This window comes from Anabrus simplex, chromosome 1 (genome assembly GCF_040414725.1).
Source record: "Anabrus simplex isolate iqAnaSimp1 chromosome 1, ASM4041472v1, whole genome shotgun sequence".
NCBI classification, from domain to species: Eukaryota; Metazoa; Arthropoda; class Insecta; order Orthoptera; family Tettigoniidae; genus Anabrus; species Anabrus simplex.
This window is the reverse complement of record NC_090265.1, coordinates 1,652,532,333-1,652,552,163: the sequence shown is the minus strand read 5'-3', so window position 1 is coordinate 1,652,552,163 and position 19,831 is coordinate 1,652,532,333.

Below are 19,831 nucleotides of genomic sequence, written 5' to 3'. Positions count from 1 at the left end.
CGCCTCGGATCACCTGCGTATTGACTGTCCCCGTCGTGCGGGCAATGTTTTGAGACAAACGACATCACTTGCCACACTATTTCGCCCCTATGTACCCACAACAACAGCCACCACTCTCCAATCTGACTTACAATTGACGAGTGGAGCCTTTCCTCCCCTCGTAAACAGGTCTACCACAGATGACCTCGCCACACTGGACTCCCAATCGCAACCTGTTGTAAACACCTTACTTGCTGGGGAACAACTTGACCCTGAGAGCGAAACAGCTGTTCATGTGTCAACAGATGCTATGCACACACTCACCACATCAGAGCCGGTTCCAAGCCACGTAATACAACACACTACAGACCAACGCATGGAGGTTACAGAGCAACCCGATTCACAACTGAAAGTAGATCAGTCCACAATACAGGATGATCCCGTTAATATTGACACTACTGCCCAGTTAAGTAAAGAGCACGTCACACACAAGAAAATTAAATTGGCGGAGGAAGTTAACACCCCCACGATCGATACACCAGCTGATACATCAGAAGATTCCGATAGCTCTCTAACAACCAAAACACGTAAATGCCAATCGCAGCAAGTGAGTCCTAAAGACCCGCTGTTGTTTAAGGGAAACCCAACTTCCGGGAATCGAAATAAACCTAATTCCACTAAAAGCCTTTCGACCAAGGACATGCAAGCATTGCAGCGTAAAGAGAAGGTCGGTCATTGAAGAAGTGGATACAGCTCTTAGTTGCCAATTTAAAGAATAATCTCCTTTCAACTCATCACGGTCGCACTATGTTTCGGATCTACAGCTTGTTCACACTTTTTAGTCTCCTGGCTATTGTGCTCAAGCACCAGCACTCCACCAAGACTGATTCACCATGTCATCCTGACCTTACCCGTGCACAGAGCACATGTGACACCTACTTTCCAGAGATGATTCTGCGTACTGTTGCTACGGCAAACATCTGTGGCATTTTGAGTATCACGAAATGGGCACTCATTAAGAAGTTTATTAGAGACCATGACATTGATATTTTATTTCTCCAAGAAGTGTGTACCTACAATTTAGATATATTAAGCCCATATGAATACTATGTTAACTTAGGAGAGGATACTCGAGGAACAGCTATTGTATATAGACCTGGTCTTGACGTTCATGACTTTGTTGCACATCCAAACGGTAGAGTGCTCTCCGCTCGTTATGAAAACTTCATACTTATTAATATATATAGTCCATCAGGAGCGCAAAACCGATTAGAACGAGAAAAGTTTTTGCTCGAAGACCTCAATATTCATCTCACGCGAGGAACCAACATTGTACTTGCAGGTGATTTCAACTGCGTCCTCCAGCCGAAGGATCAAACCGGACCCAACATTAACAACTCGGTAGCGCTCTCAGAACTAGTCCAGCAGCTCCGTTTAAGAGATGCTTGGGAAATGAAACACGGGAATTTTGAATTCACATTTTTCCGCCACAATTCAGCATCTCGACTAGACAGAGTTTATCTCTCTCATTCAATGTCCACAATTACACACAGAATATCCGTCATCCCAGTTCCTTTCTCTGACCATCAAACAGTACTCCTTCAATTACGTGTTGACACGCCTGTTCCAGTGATAGGAAGAGGATATTGGAAGTTGAACAATAACCTTTTAAAGACTTCAGATGCTATAGAAAATTTCCCTACGATGTGGGAACGATTGGTCGATAGGAAACGGCATTATTCCTCACAACTCCTCTGGTGGATTCACGCGGCTAAACCTGCCATACGACGTTTCTTCCGAAATTTGTCCTTACATAAAGCTCTGGAACGAAGACACACACAGCAATTCTACGAACAAGCCTTACACGACTACAGTCGCGCGCAACAGCACGGATATGACGTGCAGCATAAATTAACAGAAATTAAACATATACTCTGTCGGCTGAAAGAACATGATATACAAGGTGTACAGGCCCGCACACGTATTCCTTCCTTAGATGAAGACGAAAGGACGTCGTTATACCATATTGCCAAGGAGAAGGGTAGAAATAGGAAGAAATTTATCTCAAAACTACAAATCACAGGGGCGTCCATTACCGGAACTGACAATATTATTCAAATGGCAACCAATCATTTTGAATTAGCTTTCGCTCAGGACTCGCCTCAACAAAACACAACAGTCCAAGTCTTTTTGCAACCTCTACGGAAACAACTATCAATAGATGACGCCCAGCAACTAGAGAGCGACATACACCAAGATGAACTGTTACAAGCTATCAACGACGCATGTTGTAAAAAATCACCCGGCCCTGATGGTCTGTCTTTCGAATTTTACAAATCCTATTGGCAATACATAAAGGACGACTTACTGTTACTTTTCCAAGAACTATTCACAAGTGAAGCACAGATGAATAATTTCGCTGAAGGAATAATGGTGTTAGTACCTAAGATTAAATCACCCAAATCCTTGTCGGATTACCGTCCGCTGACCCTAATTAATACAGATTACAAGTTGTTTGCAAAAATTCTTGCCAGACGTATACGACTCACCTTGCCTCATGTCTTTGGTTCCGAGCAACATAATGTGTTGAATACCTCCAACATCATACATGGACTCTCAACTCTACGTAACTTTGTGCTGCACATGTCCTCTCAACCCAACAGCTCTGCCGCACTCGTCAGTATAGACTTTCAACAAGCTCTTGACCGTGTTAGACATTCTTATCTATGGTCTGTTCTACGACGATTTGCTTTCCCCGACAGGATAATCACAACATTACGAAACTTATACAACAATGCAACATCCAGATTACAAATTAATGGCTTTCTCTCCAAAACAATCCACATTCACAGATCGATTCGACAAGGTTGTCCCCTCTCTGCTGTTCTTTTCGCCATCAGTGTGGAACCATTCATTAGACAATTAACTTTGAAGCTTCCAGGAATACAAATAGGTGCAACGTCCTTACAACCGCATGTCTATGCGGACGACATCACTGTTATCTTGACACAGCCCAAACAGCTTGACGACTTAAGATTGGTCACCGACGACTATCAACATCATTCTGGAGCGAAAATTAATCCCCACAAATCTGCCATACTACCATTTGGGCCCTGGCCGACACAAGATCACTGGCTTCCCTCTGCCGAAACACATAAAATCCTGGGAATAACATTTTCTGCGAATTTGACCCAGATGATAGATGACAACTGGAGAAAATTGCTCAATACAGTTCGCGCTGTCCTATTTGCTCAACACCTTCGAAACCTCAATATATGTCAAAAAATCTGGACAGTTAACACCTTTGCACTAAGCAAACTGTGGTACGTCGCACAGATTTTACCTCCACCACCTATAATAGTCAAGAAAATGGATCTAGTTATAGGGTATTACCTATGGAGAGGACACCACTACAGGATAGCCAGAACACAATTGTACCAAAGCATTAAGTGTGGAGGGTTAGGACTAGTTTCTGCAGAAGCTAAATGCACTGCACTTATCGCGCGAAATTTTATTAATTGTGAGTGCCGACCTGATGACGATTATGCTAAGGCGGTTCTGAATAATATTATCCGAAGCGTGGCCTTTCTCACTTCCCATCATAATTTGCCACTGCATTTCAAACGAGTTTTGAGCTTTGTAGATAACCTTACAAGAACTTTAATAGATCCAACTTCAGTTGTAACAACAAAATCCATCTATAACCGTATAATGAACCAGAATATTAAACCACCTCAAATACAGGCAAAGTATCCTTCGCGACACTGGAAACTAGTATGGAATAATATTGCTAATAAATGGATTCCTCTTCAGTGGAAAACAACTTTATACTTAACAATAAATGAAACTATACCAACAAAGGATAAGTTATTTCGACATGGACGGTCTGACTGCAATATCTGTGAACTTTGTCAACAAAGAGATACATTAATACATCGTGTTAAGTCTTGTGTCAGTGCGGACATGTGGGCGTGGTCTTTCGCGAAAATATGCAACATACTTCACATGACTCCAACTCCCATCTTAGAATATCGACTACTCAACATAGAATATGCTTTCCTCCCGGCCACGGTCAACAACGCAGTTCTATGGCTCACTGCAGCAACCATTCACTTCATTATGGAACACCGACGGAAACCAAGACAACTGAACTTACGATCTTTTCAGCAATACATACGGATGGAAAGATGGACATATAAGTGCAATCAGAAGATGTCAATAGGTTTTGGTTCATTCTTATATCAGTTTTAATTCATGGCGTAACAGTGTTTGAATATTTTAATTATTAGATCAGTAGGCTATAAGGTGTTAACGTGCCACAGACTACGTAAGGAACCGACAAAAACAACCACAGTTAAAATGTGATCAGTGTTTGACAACATTTGTTTGTCATTAAGGAACTAGGACAATGAACTTCGGACAGTGTATGTCATCAGTTTTAGTGTATATATTATACATGTTTATTGTAAAAGGTTAATAGAGTAATAAAAGGTGTTTGATTAAAAAAAAAAAAACTCGTCTCAACTCAGCTCGGATTTTGAGCGCTAAGGAGCAAGTGAGGAAGAGGGAGACAGGGGGAGCGAGCGAGACAGGCATGGGGAAAGAGAGAGACAGCGTTATTGCTTCAAGTCGAGGAGTGGGGGTCTGTACTCTAGTCAACAAAGCGAAGTCGTCTTTTGCACCGTGCACAGTGCATGCACCCTGAGAGGCCCTGAGTTAGAGGGTGGATTATTTGATGTGGAAGTACTTAGCACTCAGAATATTAAGTATAACAGAAGATAATAATATAGCATCACTCGTGTTAGTTATTTCAACTGGAAAACTCAGTCAGCTGAAATATAGTTTCCAATGAAGGATTAAATATTTTATATTAGAGAATCTTCACGTTCATGGAATGGAGGAGCCCTATAATATATATTATCGGTTAAAAGTAGTTCAACGGATATTCATATCGATTATTCTAAGAAAATGCCTTGCTGCAGAGGTGCTCAAGGCAGTGATGTGAAAGGTGATAATAGTACACACAATATCGGAAGAAAATAAAAAAGCGAATTACTTGTTCACCATTAATATTACATATTCTTCGTTAGGATCCTCGGGCAAATGTCAGCGTAGTGGTCTTCAGCCCCCACACGGAGCTAGGTTTGATTTCCTGCCGGGTCGGAATTTTAACCACATTGATTGATTCACCTGGCTGGGTGCTTGGATGATTGTGTTATTCGAAATGTACATGTCTTTACATACTCACACAACACTCCTAACCACGCATCACCACAAAAACAGGGAACAGTGAATATTCTCTCCGCATAGGACTGGCATCAAGAAGTACATCCAGCCGTAAAGGTGGGACAAGTCCAAATGAACGACAGAGTTTACACCCGCGACTCCGGAAGAATGTGAGAAAGGCAGTGGAAATGATAAGAAGGAGAGTATTTTATATTCCTGTTGTAAAATCGTCATCCAAATCTGTCTGGCTTACCGAATAACTTCAAGATTGACATTTCAACCATCGGAATGTACTGGTACATCACTCACTGTCTGAATGCAAACGAAATGCCAAAGCTTCTATATAAACTTGTAACTACCGAACTTAATGTGCTATAATTCTCTTGTCACAGTACTCCTTGTCGCCATGGCAGTCTGCGTTTGATATAGGAAGGATTAAAATTCATGATAATAAGTACGAAGCATACTTGTATCTGTCGCTTTTGAATAATAACCTATTATTTGTCTTAACATGCATAAGTATTTAGTCTGGTGGTCTACCTGGAATTAGCGTTATCAATTTTGCGACGCCGTTGTAGCCATGGCAACGAGGGTTCGTCGCAGCCAGTAGCTGACGTGAATTCTCGCCTAACATTTGTACTCTATCTTGGACTTATTACGACGGAGGTCTTCATCGTTTGGCTGCTCATCCATGAGCGTTGCTATAAGAACGCAAGGTTTTATTTACATGTTGTTTATAATACGTCGATATCAGAACGCAGGCCTTAGCTCGATTCCAGACGATAGCGAATTTCTACACGAGCTGCTTCTCGCTAAGCAACACTCTCTGAAGTGGACGGGGTAAAAATATTTAGATCTCACACCGGGCTTGACACTGAAAGCGATCAGTATCTTTTACGACGAACACGCCGAAGAGTTTTCGTTCCCAAGCATCTACCGTGGTGAACCATGTACATTCTAGATCGAGCACATCATTCCGTTTGTGATGGCTACGAGTGAAATTCTTAGACGAGACAGACGCGGAGTGAAGACCGAACATGTCCACTACATGGCGATAAAGATTATTCGTATCCGTTTGACAGAAGGTTTGCAACGTTCAAAACCACCCCTGATACAGTACACCTTACTCACACCGACGTAGAACACAAAATGTTTATGGATAGCTGTTGCGAGCCGAATCTCTTGTACCTCAAATCGATTCCCAGTTCAATACAGTACTGGATGCAGCGAAAGAAGGATCTGATTGTGATGATCCGTCAGCTAGGTAAACCCACTGTATTCTTAATTGTGAGTACCGAACTGTTTGTATGAACTCGTTCTCTTGTCTTCTAAGTCCAAAATCAAATTCATGATGCTATGATTTTCCGTGTAGCGGATAAAATGTACAGTGTTTTTCTATCGAGCAGGGCAAGGAGTAGGCAATGTTGGGAACAAAGCATTTGTTTGTTTTATATCAAAGTTCACCACGCCACGTAGCTGTGAACTTCCATTCGGGAGATGATAGGTTCAAAACCTCACAGTCGCGAGCTCTGAATATAATTTTCCGTAGTTTCCCATTTTCGCACCAGCAAAATACTTGAGCTGTACCTCAATTAAGGGCATGGTTACTTTCCTCCAAATCGTAGACATTTTTGTAATAAAAACTGTATCTGTCGCTGAAACATAAAAATAATTGCAAACAGTAAATATTTTTAGCGTCACAAATAAGTAGCTTTGTGAAATTTTAAGAAAATGCCCAATTATGCTAAAGTAAGTGTGGTCGTAATCTCCGCTATGTTTTTAGAGAGTCACTTTTAAGAAACTGGGAGTTCAGAAACCAGAACACATGAACGATAACGGTCACTAATATGTATCTTAATAATAGTTCAATCTATAAAACTTGTGTTCATTAAAGATATAGTAAGCATTGCTTCTTGATGATGATGATGCTTGTTGTTTAAAGGGGCCTAACATCGAAGGTCACCGGCCCCATTGCTTCTTGTTACACATCTCCGGCACATTCTAATCATACGGAAGGAAACGAAACGACGTTGTATTAAGTTTAACATTATTATCACGTAGCGAGTTGGCTGTGCGGTAAGGGGCGCGCAGCTATGAGCTTGCATCCGGGAGATAGTAGGGTCGAATCCCACTGACGGCAGCGCAGAACATTATTTTCTGTCGTTTCCCAATTTCACACCAGACAAATGATGGGGCTGTACCTTTATTAAGGTCACGGCCGCTTCCTTCCAACTCAAAGCCCTTTCCTATCCCATCGTCGCCATAAGACCTATCTGTGTCGTTGCGACGTAAAAGTCACAGCAAAAAAATAACATTATTATTATTATACTAAATTATTCTCATTTCTTCAATTTTCTATCACGTGAAATGATTGGTTGGTGTAGTCATTTCATCTTCTGCCTGAACTTATTCATCACTTCGCTGTGGTTCCTCTTCCTCTCCTGAAAACCCTTGGATTTTTCAAACACGGCTCAAAACATATCTCTATTCCAGATCTCTTCAGGATTGATACCAACTTTCTTCATGTACTTTCTCGCTTCTTCTACTAATTTTGTAGGCCTACTTGCTTTTATTTTTTTAATGTAGTTAAAGCTATTCTTAATTATTCGAATCTCGTTAATTCCGTGAGGTGACGATGAAACTTCATTCTCATTTTACTGTGGTGTCTGTGTTTTCTGGCTGTCTGTATCAATATTCATTTCTCCTCTTTCTCAGTGTAACACCATTTCTTTCTTTTTGGGTCCTAAGATCTTTCACAATATTTTTTTCTTTTTATTTATTTCTTCTCTAGCTCCTCAATTTCCCTTTCCTTGTTCATGTATCGGACATTCCGAACTGCAGAGTCCCTCTGGTTTGACAAACGTGGGATAGTGTCTAAATTTTTCCCTGTAAGATATCGTTCCCTTATTGTATCCATTCTGCACTAATCTATAACCCGACTCCGCCTTTCTGGCCCATCCTTTATTTGCTTCTTTATGAAGCCCATTGAACAGGATTAATTCACTAATATATATAGATTTATGCGACCTCTTAAGTTTCTCATTCTTGGTTTATAGATGCTTTTCTTTATCATATTTGTATTCATGTACTCCATTTTTTGTATGAGATTCTGAGTCCTGTTTTCTCTGCGATTTCGCGTAAATTTTCAAGCATTTTTCAGTCTTCTTCTTTATGTTTTGCTAGTAATTCCATGTCATCATCTAATGCTATACAATCCACCTTCACACTCTGCTTGTTTGTACCTAAAAGTATTGCTTCTGTCCCGTCTTGTTTTATGGTTTTCCTCCATATTATCATTGCTTTTTCCATGACGACTTCAAACAAAACCGGTGATAGTCCATGTCCTTGCCTGACACCTGTCTTAATCTCGAATGGCTCCAAGGTTTTCCAACGAAATTTAATTTTGGAGATGATTTTCATTAGGTTTTGAATTATAGTTCCCCTCGTCGTCCCACTAATTCCAAAGTTATTATTATTATTATTATTATTATTATTATTATTATTATTATTATTATTATTCTATAAGTCACATGTGCCGACGAGTCTTCCCATAACTTCGCACCCAGCTGTTTGATAAATAAGTAAGGTTTGGAGATTTACCGTTTTCCCCAAGTTACATCCACGGGCCTACCATTGACTGAATGGCCAGTATAGTGGTCTAACGTTGAGAGAGGCCCCGGGTTCGAATACCGGCCAGACACCGGAATTTAAACTCGGTTGGTTAATTCCTCTAGCTCTCAGGCTACATAAAATTTCATCACACAACCAACTACCACAGATACACGCAGTATTGACTATATTCATCCGCATAGGGTTTGGCATCAGGAAAGGCGTATGGCCGTAAACCTAGGCTTGATTAACATCAGTATCAACCCCAGGTAACTGAGATAAAGGCCTGAAAGGGGAAATACCGCATAGGTTTTTGGCCGCTAGAAGGAGGATTGTGGGTTTAAGTAAAGTGGATGGATAACTACCAAGCTTTTCAAACGTAACATAATATTGAGAACCCGAAGCTAGCAACAATCGATCATTTATTTAATTTAATTTTAAATTCTCCCTCCACCTTGGGACTGCCCGAAGACAAAGAATACAACATTCAGTGAACGCAGAACTCGAAAAATTAAAGAAGATTGTGGAATTAGATTTACAATTTTCAACAATTCTAAGGAACAATTAGTGAAGTTACAAACTACAATTCTTTTAATTAGAAGAACAACTTGAGAAATAACTTCTATTAAAATTTAAAATATTATTAGGATTCGGATTTCCCGGTCACTCCATATGAGATTGTGCTGTGGATTTTCATTTTTTCATTACGCTTCGGACTTAAGGCCAGTTGAACTTATTTCGATGAGTATAGGTGATGACTCAAAATGAGGATAGAACCCGGAGAGCTTCTAGCAAGAGGCCTTCCTGGATTACGAGACAACAATTGTAGGCATTCTGGGGACCGTGTGGAATAACGGAATCACTCATTTTGGTTAGGTAGCTTGCATCTTCTTATTTCTTCTTTTTATACCGCTTCTCAGACACCCGTGAGGACACAGGTGCGAACTGTGTCGCACATGTGAATTTGGTTCTTTTTTACGGCCGGATGCCCTTTCTAGCGCCAACCCTATATGGAGGGATGTAATCACCATTGGCTGTCTCTGTAGTGGTTGGTGGTGTAGTGTGTGTTCTGAATATGAAGAGGAAAATGTTGGGACAAACACAAAACCCATTCCCCGGGCCAGGAGAATTAATCAGAGGCGATCAAATTTCCCGACCCGGCCTGGAATCAAACCCGGGACCCTCTAAACCGAAGGCCTCAAAGCTGACCATTCAGCCAATGAGTCGGACTTAGGTTGCTTGCATCTAAAGATACAAAGTACACACGTTCCCCTTCTCATCACGCTTTGATACCAGGACTTTTTCTTTTTGTATTTTGACTGTTTAGAGGCAAGATGCCTTGAAGAATGCAAATTATGTAGGGTCAAGTCTTGTAAAACAGCCATATTTCGTTCTTTCAAATCTACCGCCTTCCTATCTGGAGAGGAACAGGACAGTGTGTGTTAAAATCATTGCCATACGTTTTCGGCTTCCGTTCAATTGTCTGCTATTGTCATATGTCTGTTTTGTGCTTTTCTACGAGTGAATATTTAACATCCACATTCTAATGGTAAGTCTTACGAAGCCATTTTTATTTTACGTGTTCTTGAAGTATAATTCACTGTAGCAGTATGAGTTTTAAATTATAAAAGGTGAACAATGCCTGTTAAAGCATGGCCTTCAGTGTAGAGAAGCGTAGTTCGTTACGGTAGATTAGTACTGCCATATGTGAGATAGGTCGTGAATTATTTGGAAGTGTATGGTCTTGTAACACGGCATGCAACATGGCAGCTGCATCAACTATGCCCTACGCCTTCTGTACCAAGGAAGAAAAATAAGGCAGAAGTCAAAAAGCCACAATTTTGACTTCCCCACAACACATAAGAGAACAAAGAGCAAAGAAAATGGCGAAAATGAACCCGAGAGCGAAAAATGGATCCGCAACAACACTGATGATAGCAGGTGTGGATAGTATGATGGACTCTTCAGCGAAGACCACGACGGGCAAATCTGGGTGTGTTGTGTGAAGTGCACTATGTGGTGTGTCATGAGACATGAGCAAATACACATGGAGTAAAAGATTTTGTGTGTGAGAAGTGTTCATAAACAGAATTTTCCATAGATGGCCATCTTACAAGACTGTCTTCTAACACGGGCGTTTTGCAATGATCCAACATAAGTTCAAGTAAATTCATCTATAATACAGTTGTCTTGAATTCTTGCTTACAAAACATTTAGTAGTTATGTACCTTTCATTTCCACTTTAATTTGTCTTTGTACTCCTTTTCACTTCGAATATACTTTGGTGGCCGTATTTGAGAACCTGACCCTATCATGATTGTGATGACTGTGGTTAGGAAAATACTGATGATATTGTTCCTATGAGTAGAGGGGAGGCAATGTATGCACTCAAGATCACGAACAATGATTTCTGGAACTTCATTGCTTACAGTCCGTCGGTCATTAATTATAACACTATAATATACCTGTAAATATATCACGATATTAAACAATGATGACATGTTTTGTTTTTGAAAGTAAATCATAAGATTCTATCAAATCAGACCATGTTTTAATATATTGATGGAAATTGTTTGGAAATGTAGAAACAGTTGTTTAAATTGTGTTTAAACCCGTTAATATTTGGAAGCTGTAAATTATCTTAAGGAAGTGCTCCAGTAGTTGGACATTACTTTTGAAAACCGAGTTCAGATTGTGCTGTGATTGTTTTTCAGTTTAATTCTATTATCCGTGTATTTTCACATCCATGACGGGCTCCTTCGCAACACTTACCGTATAATCGAGTCTATAGTTTTCATTATTTGTAAATCAGAGTGCAGACATTTTGATGTCAATTTTTTAACTATAATCATTTCGTGTGGCTATTTCTAGCCGAGTCCAGCCCTTGTAGGGCAGACCCTCCGATGAGGGTGGGCGGCATCTGCCATGTGTAGGTAACTGCGTGTTATTGTGGTAGAGGATAGTGTTTTCTGTTGTGTGCGAGTTGCAGGGATGTTGGTAACAGCACAAACACCCAGCCCCCGGGCCGTTGGAATTAACCAGTGAAGGATAAACTCCCCCGACCCGGCCGGGAATCGAACCCGGGACCCTCTGAACCGAAGGCCAGTCGGACAACGAGTCGGACAAAAGTAAACTCGTGTCCTCATCCCGAGGTGGTGCAGCTCTTTTCAGGCACACCCCCATTGCAGGTGAGCTGCGTGTACCATTTCAACCACATACCAGCCCTCCTGCCATTCTTGAATTTCTGGCAGTACCGTGAATCGAACCCGGGCCTCCGAGGACGGCAGCTAACAACACTAACCGTTACGCTACGGAGGCGGACAATTTTTAAACTGAAATAATAATATTTCTCTCTGTCAGGAACAGCAGATTCTGCTCGTCATACAATGTACTAAGACATAGCGTGTGAACCTGGTATAATCGAGGGGGATAAACCTGTGAAACTGTTGATGGTGGAACTTTGTTTGAAGTTATCATTAGGCTTCCTTGTGAGCAAACGGTGGTGGTGAAAGTGAAGCACAAATGTGTTTGCCCCGCGGTCGAGGCACACTCGCTTTGCTCATTAGAGCTCCAGCACGCGCTCTTGTGCCGGGCGTGTCATACGACCACTAAAGCCTGCAGTAGCCATTGGTCGCGGCATCAGCTGTCACTCTTTGACAGTAGGGTACGTCAGGTCACCATACACTAATGAACTTCATTATCACCGACTAAATCCTTCACGCTATACTTTTTCTTAAATTTTCTAGTTACAAAATCTTCGAAATGATTAAGAAAAATGAATCAATCTTTCAACCCACTATATTTCAAAATTTGATATTTCTAATTGAGCTCAGTGTATTTTCATTTCCTGGCCTTTTTACCAATTACACTAATTTATAATAGGTAGATGTCTGGCATAAAGTTTACTGTTGATAGTGCAGTTTTTCACACATTTAAAATCTGATAAACCATTTTGTTGTCAGGTTTCGAAGATTTTGACAAAGTTTTTTTCTATGGAATTGTTTTCATTGTTTTCGTTATTTTTCATGTAAAGCCGAACATTTTCATTTTCCTCCCTTTTTATTGTCAGTGACAGTGGATATTATGGTATTCACCAGATCTGTTCTGCTACTTGTGCGGCTATGTAACAAACAAATCCAGTATGTACCATATGGTATATTGTAACTAATCTTACCTAAATCTATGCTCTTTAGTACTCCATGGACCAATCAGTGTTCTAGTGAAACATCTGTGTGTGAGTTGTTTTCCTCGATACAGTGTTAAACATATACAAATGGTAATGCTAAATGGTAAATATAAATGTCGTATCTTTCAAGAACGGTGGGTGGTAGAGACAAATGGTTTGCATATTTTGAACCAACATTGTCTTAGAACCCTTGTTGGATACCAAGGTGCGCTGAAAGTTATATTTTGTTGATCAGTGTAATTCTTTTCGGTACCGAGAAAAGCTAAATTTTATGACCGGAATCCCTTCCTGATGGCAAGCCTATTTAGAGGATGTGTTCAGCCTAATGCAATTCTGCGGTTGTTGATAGTATGCTGTATTGTCTCTAAACGAAAATGTTTATTATGACGATTACAAACACCCTGACCCCGTACTATAGCAATGAAAAACACTCACGATCAGCTAAATCTTTGACCGAGCCAGGAATCAAATCGGAAGACGCACGAACCGAAATTCACTTTGCTGACCATTCAACTAGAGAGCTGGACTAATAGAACTTAGTATGTATTAGAACTATTTTCTTAAGCTTATCCCAGATATTCCGGGGGTCGCTTGACCTACCCAGGTTCATTTCGGTTTTTATCGGGAGTGTAAGCCCGGATGCTCTTCCTGGCCCCACGTGATTTTTTGAGAAAAATCTCTCAACCGAGGATCGACCGGGATTTGAAACTCAGTCTTCCGGGTGAGAAGACAGCAGCTAACCAACTAATATAATCACGCCCCACCCCCACTCTTATAGAACTTCTTGTACTATGTAACTCAAAGAATAAGGAAACTGTAATGGTTCTTTGATTAATTACTGCGTATTTGGACCATAAGACGCTGTGAACCATAAAACGCACCTTGATATTTTGATAGAAATTTAATGAAAAATATTATTTCACTCTATTTTCAAATAAAATTTTACAGAAATAATTTAATTTGTGTACAAACACAAATTACCGGTTATACGTCGCAAGTAGATTTTGCCCTGTTATCATGTAATTCTGCGTATTCCATAACTTTTAATTTCAATGCTAAGTCGTAAAGAAATCTCTGCTGTACAAGTGGCATTGTGTACGGTAAATTATCACTACCGAAACTTGCCATTACAGGAACTTGCTACTGATTACAAAGTAAAAGATTTTCTTTGTGCCCTTCCTTGAAGGTTACCTATAACATTAGTCAAGGTCGTAGCTATTTGTGTTTGAATGGTACGATAATGTGGGCAGAAAAGTTGCGAGCCGTCTCGTTAGAAATTCCCTGGCAACACAATTTCCTGTACGACAAATGCAGGTATGCCACAGCCGCTGTTTTTAACTGCAGTAATAAAAGAGGTTAATTGCTGAGAGTATAGAAAGGAATATTTTGAGCATTGGTGTAGCAAAGCACATATACTCAGTGTCTGAGTATGATAAAACTTAAGACCATAAGATTTCTTATTTTAGGAAATATCTTTTGTAACAAAATGTGCATCGTATCGTCCGAAAAATACTGTAATTACGGAGGGCGTTGGCTACGCAGTTTTTGTCACACAACTATGAACTTGTATTCGGGAAATGATGGTTACGAACCTTATCGTCGGCAGCCCTGAAAATTACACCGGGCTAAGGCTGCGGCTATACGTTGCTTACGGCCATGGTCACTTGCCTCCCACTCCTAGAATTTCCTCGCACATAATCGCCATAAGACATGTCTTTGCAGGATCGACGTAAACCAAATAACATTAAACCAAACCCCACTGCGCAACTGCCCCGAAGAGCCATGGTCTACCCAGCGAGCGCTGCTCCGCCCGAAGTCCTGCAGATTTCCAGGTGCCATGTGGTCAGCACAGGAATCCTCTCGGTCTTTATTCTTGGTTTCCCAAACCGGGACCGCTATCCCACCGTCAGATATCACCTCAATTATAATCTCGTAGGCTGAATGGACCTCGAACCAGCACTCAGATCCAGGTAAAAATCCCTGCCCTGTCCTCGAATCAAACCCTGTGCTCCGGGTAAGAGGCAGGCACGCTACGCCTATACAACAGGGTGGCGAATAAATAACAATAGCAATGCTTAATGAAAGATAAAGTAATTGGCATTGCGTTCGGTACGTAGTCTTCGATGAACTGGAGTCCGTTAGATAGGCACTTTGTTGCTTAGAGGGGGAACAAGAGTTAAATCTAATGCACTCATATTGGCGATAGAATTCATGAGTAGGATTGACGTCCTATTTTTGGTCAATTTAGGAAGTTTAAATATTACCGGGTTAGATCTACGGCTAGTGCCGTGGGTCAAAATTGCCGCCACTCAGCGTCTATGAAATCCGAAAATAGGTTAGTCTAGTGAGACGTGAAGCTAATGGCATAGTTAAGAATAACATATAGGTAAGTGATTTTTTAAGTTAAGTAAGTGTTATATGTACAACCATGTGGTTGTTAATCTCAGACTTCTCATCGCATTTTAACTGGAGGGTGTTCTTGCTTCAGAGGCGCACTTCGTTTCATAGGACAAACTTGTGCGGAAGATACGTGCTTTAAAATTTAAATGAAGTTTTATTTCCCAGCGATAATTCTTCCTTAGAGTTGAAGTAAGGAGTGCGTCCTGACAGTAAGATATATGCTACGTCTGAACTCCCGCGTGTGGTAGGTTGCATATATTAGTTGTGAAGGGTGTAATTTACCGAGCTGGCTAATACATAAAGGAGGTATGATAGTGCACTTCATTTGGCAAAAGCACAACGCGTAGGTGATTCATTGCCAAATAGGTCCACGCTTATAACCATGTATCCCGTGATATAGTAGTCTTAACCTTGCATGAGAGAACGCTTATAACGAAATAATGTGTTATATTTGTTCAAAATTCTATCAACGATCATTGTCAGTGAAACATCTAGCTTGACACACATTCACTGGTGTGTTACATGTGCTTCGTCTGTGTTCATGTTTATATGACTATACGAAGGATCAGAGTTATATTTTCGATTTGTATCTATTTTTTATGTATGAATATTGACTTTTATGTTCACCTAAAACAAAATCCAAGTGGACGGTCAGATGCAAATAATTTCATTGTAAAGGAAAAAGGATAATTGATCGGAGTCTGAGCATCGGCATTCGCATCCGATGATCGCGGGGTTCAAACCCAGTAGAGGTACTCTGATCTTTGAAGGATGGAACATGGAACTTGGAACTTACTGTCGAGAACATTAATTAAAGTTAAGGTATATATTGCCTAACAGAGATCCGTTTCTTAGCTATCTGGTGGAGTTAAGAGGGACATCGTAATTGTCTAGCAGAGAGCGTAACTGCCTGCTGTCCTTTCTTGATGGATACAGTACTTTACACAGGCCACAGCAAAGCGTAGCTTCCACTGAAGTCCCAGTGTCATCCATGGCTGTGACAGTATGGAAGCTGCTGGGGTGTGGGTGGTGCTGAGTAATGCCATTCACTGCACGGCCAGTGCGTCTGAGTGTCATGAAAGGTGTTGCTCATAGGGTTAGTTGTGCTACAATAGCACAGTCTGGCCCAGTGAGGAAAGCAATGGCAAACTACCTCACTTATCGCCTTGCCTAGTACGCCTCATTTTGCTACTGCCATTGGTTTTTGTGGTTTCCCTATAACTGCATAGCCTTTGGTGGTGCTATTTAAGGATCCAACCAGCCTCTGGGCTGATGACCTAACAGACAGACGAGACCGTAAATGGTGTCAAATCAAAGTGCTTCTTCATGGTAGCTCATTGCAAAGACTATAATAATAATAATAATAATAATAATAATAATAATAATAATAATAATAATAATAATAATAATAATAATAATAATAATAATAATAATAATAATAATAATAGCAACGGAAGAAATCAGAAAGTGGACACTGATATATTTGGGTATATCTTTAGGATGGAAGAAACACAGATTAATGAAAGAAATATTCAGATAAATTGGCGAATGGCTTTTAGTGCTGGGAGTGGCCAGAGGGCATGTTCGGCTCGTCAGGTGCAGGTCTTTTGATTTGACCCCCGTAGGCGACCTGCGCCTCGTGATGAGGATGAAATGATGATGAAGACGACACATACGCGCAGCTCTCGTGCCAGTGAAATTAACCAATGATGGTTAAAATTTCCGAACCTGCTGGGAATCGAACCCGGGACCTATGTGACCAAAGGCCAGCATGCTAATCATTTATCCATGGAGCCGGGCGAGATACTCGATTCCCTATTGAAGTAAAAACTCAACAACTATCTGGATTCAAGGCGAAAGAGAAAAGAAAACTGGTGCAAGGTAGTTTGCGGAGAGAAAGAAGAAACACAGCGAAACGATGAAGGATTGAAAGTAAGAAGGAGGAAACATCAAAGGCTGAGGAATTTAATTTGGCACGTACTCCGTAAAAGGCCATAAGACGAAGATAATAATAATAATAATAGTAATAATAATAATAATAATAATAATAATAATAATAATAATAATAATAATAATAATAATAATAATACTGGGGTCTCGTCTTATTATTCCTTATTATTCCTGATCGTCGTAAACTGGTTGCGGTACAACATGGTCACAGAGTTCACTCGGCATTCATTATAATTATTATTTTTATCATAAATTAACTCTATTCTTTATATTTCATATTCTGATTTTCTTAATTTTGATTGTATTATTGTATTATTAATTAGGTATAACGCATTTCATTTCATCTAAACAATAAATAAGGGAATTCTTTTTGTAATCACTATGTATGTAAATAAGTTGCATTTGTTGAATTTAAACCGCAGTAATATATCAGCGTGTAACTAAACGCATATAAGGGCTGGCATGATATTTTTCAACGCCTCTAAGTTTAACAGATATTTCCTCAGGCATGAGAAAATTTCCGTTAACAAAGGAGTATGCAACAGTCCCGTAAGAATGGTCAAGTCTTTTGACAAAATTTTGAATAGCGCGTGGCCACGTGGTTGAAAGGCTGCTTCAGTGATTAGCTAGCTACCATATATCTGTGCAGAGGGAAAAACCGTAAAGACGTGAGACACGTGGTATGACGAAGTTTATTTAAGCCCGTGTCAGGCTAGCTTTGCAGCTAATAGCTTGGTGATCTAATAGCTGATATCTAACATCTTGTGGTAATAGTAACTATCGCGTGAACTGTTTGTCTATGATCGAGCTGATAGTTCGTATAACTACATAGTATTACAGTATTGCCTCCAGGCGCTATGTTGAGCTTTCTGTAGATTTATAGGCAACATCAATATAACTTTGTAGTATTATTCATTTAGCGGTCGCTCTCGTACTTCGGATTCATTACTGAATTCCATTACGCAATTCGCAAACTATGTTCGAGAATTGAAATATACATAAATTTATCTGAGACATCCAGTAGAACTATTATGCGCAGATCAACAGTCTCTATTTAAGCTGTCCGTACGTGTGAAACCGGATTAGTTTGCACAGGGCCTCTCAAATGCCAAAATTCTCATGGGTGCAAACCGAGGCGCAGAGGTTCTGTGCACCGTGCATCGGTCCGATTTGGATCGGTGCGGACCAGCGTTTTGTGTCGGGGCAACTTGGCTAAGCTCGGCTCAACTCGGCTCTGATAGCGGAGCACTGCAGAGCGAGTAAGGAAGGGGGAAACAGGCGGAGCGAGGGCGAAGGGCGTAGGGAAAGAGAGAGACAGTGCTATTGCTCAAAATCGAGAAGTGGAGGATCTGCACTCTGGTCAACCTAGCTAAGTCGTCTTATGCACCTTGTGCCACGCAATGCACCAGTGCCTGCACTCTGAGAGGCCCTGAGTTAGCATGCCTGAATATTATAATTTATCCATTAATGTCTTCTTTCTGACAATTATTACGAGTGAACGTGACCACATTTAGGTCATTGCACGTGAACAGGGAAGTAGGTCAAGAGCAAATACAGAAGAAGATGAGATAAGCAGAGCCACGACCCAGACCTCAGAATGGGTTTGCACAGCAGTACGAGTACAGACGCACGGCGTTTGCAGACAAGGTAATTTCGGCACTAAACATGTTACTCATACACAACATGAACAAGAGAGTATTCAGTGGCGATAAATTTTAATTCCCGACAAAGCCTACAGCTTCTTAATATGTATAACGATTTATTCAATGTAACAACAAATCTCACAGGGTATAATTTCATTTTAATTAAATTAATTCAAGTTAATTTTGGTTTAAAATACATACATGAGTTCGGTTTTTCAAATAATTGATGATTCAGTTTCCAATTATAATCCACCGAGCTCGGTAGCTGCAGTCGCTTAAGTGCGGCCAGTATCCAGTATTCGGGAGATAGTAGGTTCGAACCCCACTGTCGGCAGCCCTGAAAATGGTTTTCCGTGGTTTCCTATTTTCAAACCAGGCAAATGCTGGGGCTGTACCTTAACTAATGCCACGGCCGCTTCCTTCACACTCCTAGACCTTCCCTGTCCCATCGTCGCCGTAAGACCTATCTGTGTCGGTGCGACGTAAAACAAGTAGCAAAAATAAATTATAATCCTAAATTGTGTGAAGGCGACCACAATATATATTTCCTGATCTATACTCCAGTATGTTGCCAAGTGTGTGAGCTTATAACCCCACATCTTGAGAGTAGTAAGTATAAGTCATGCTCTACGACTTCGACACTAAAAATAGTGGCTGGCGCTCAACACATTTAAAGAGTAATTTTAGTAATGTTAATGAACAGATACACCCGGAGTAGCCAAAAGTCATAGGAAGACACTGAATGTGATATTAATAACGAGTTGCTCATCCGCGAGCTCTCAAAACGGCAGCAGTACGGAATGGCATCGACTCTACAAGGTGTTGGATTCGTACTGGA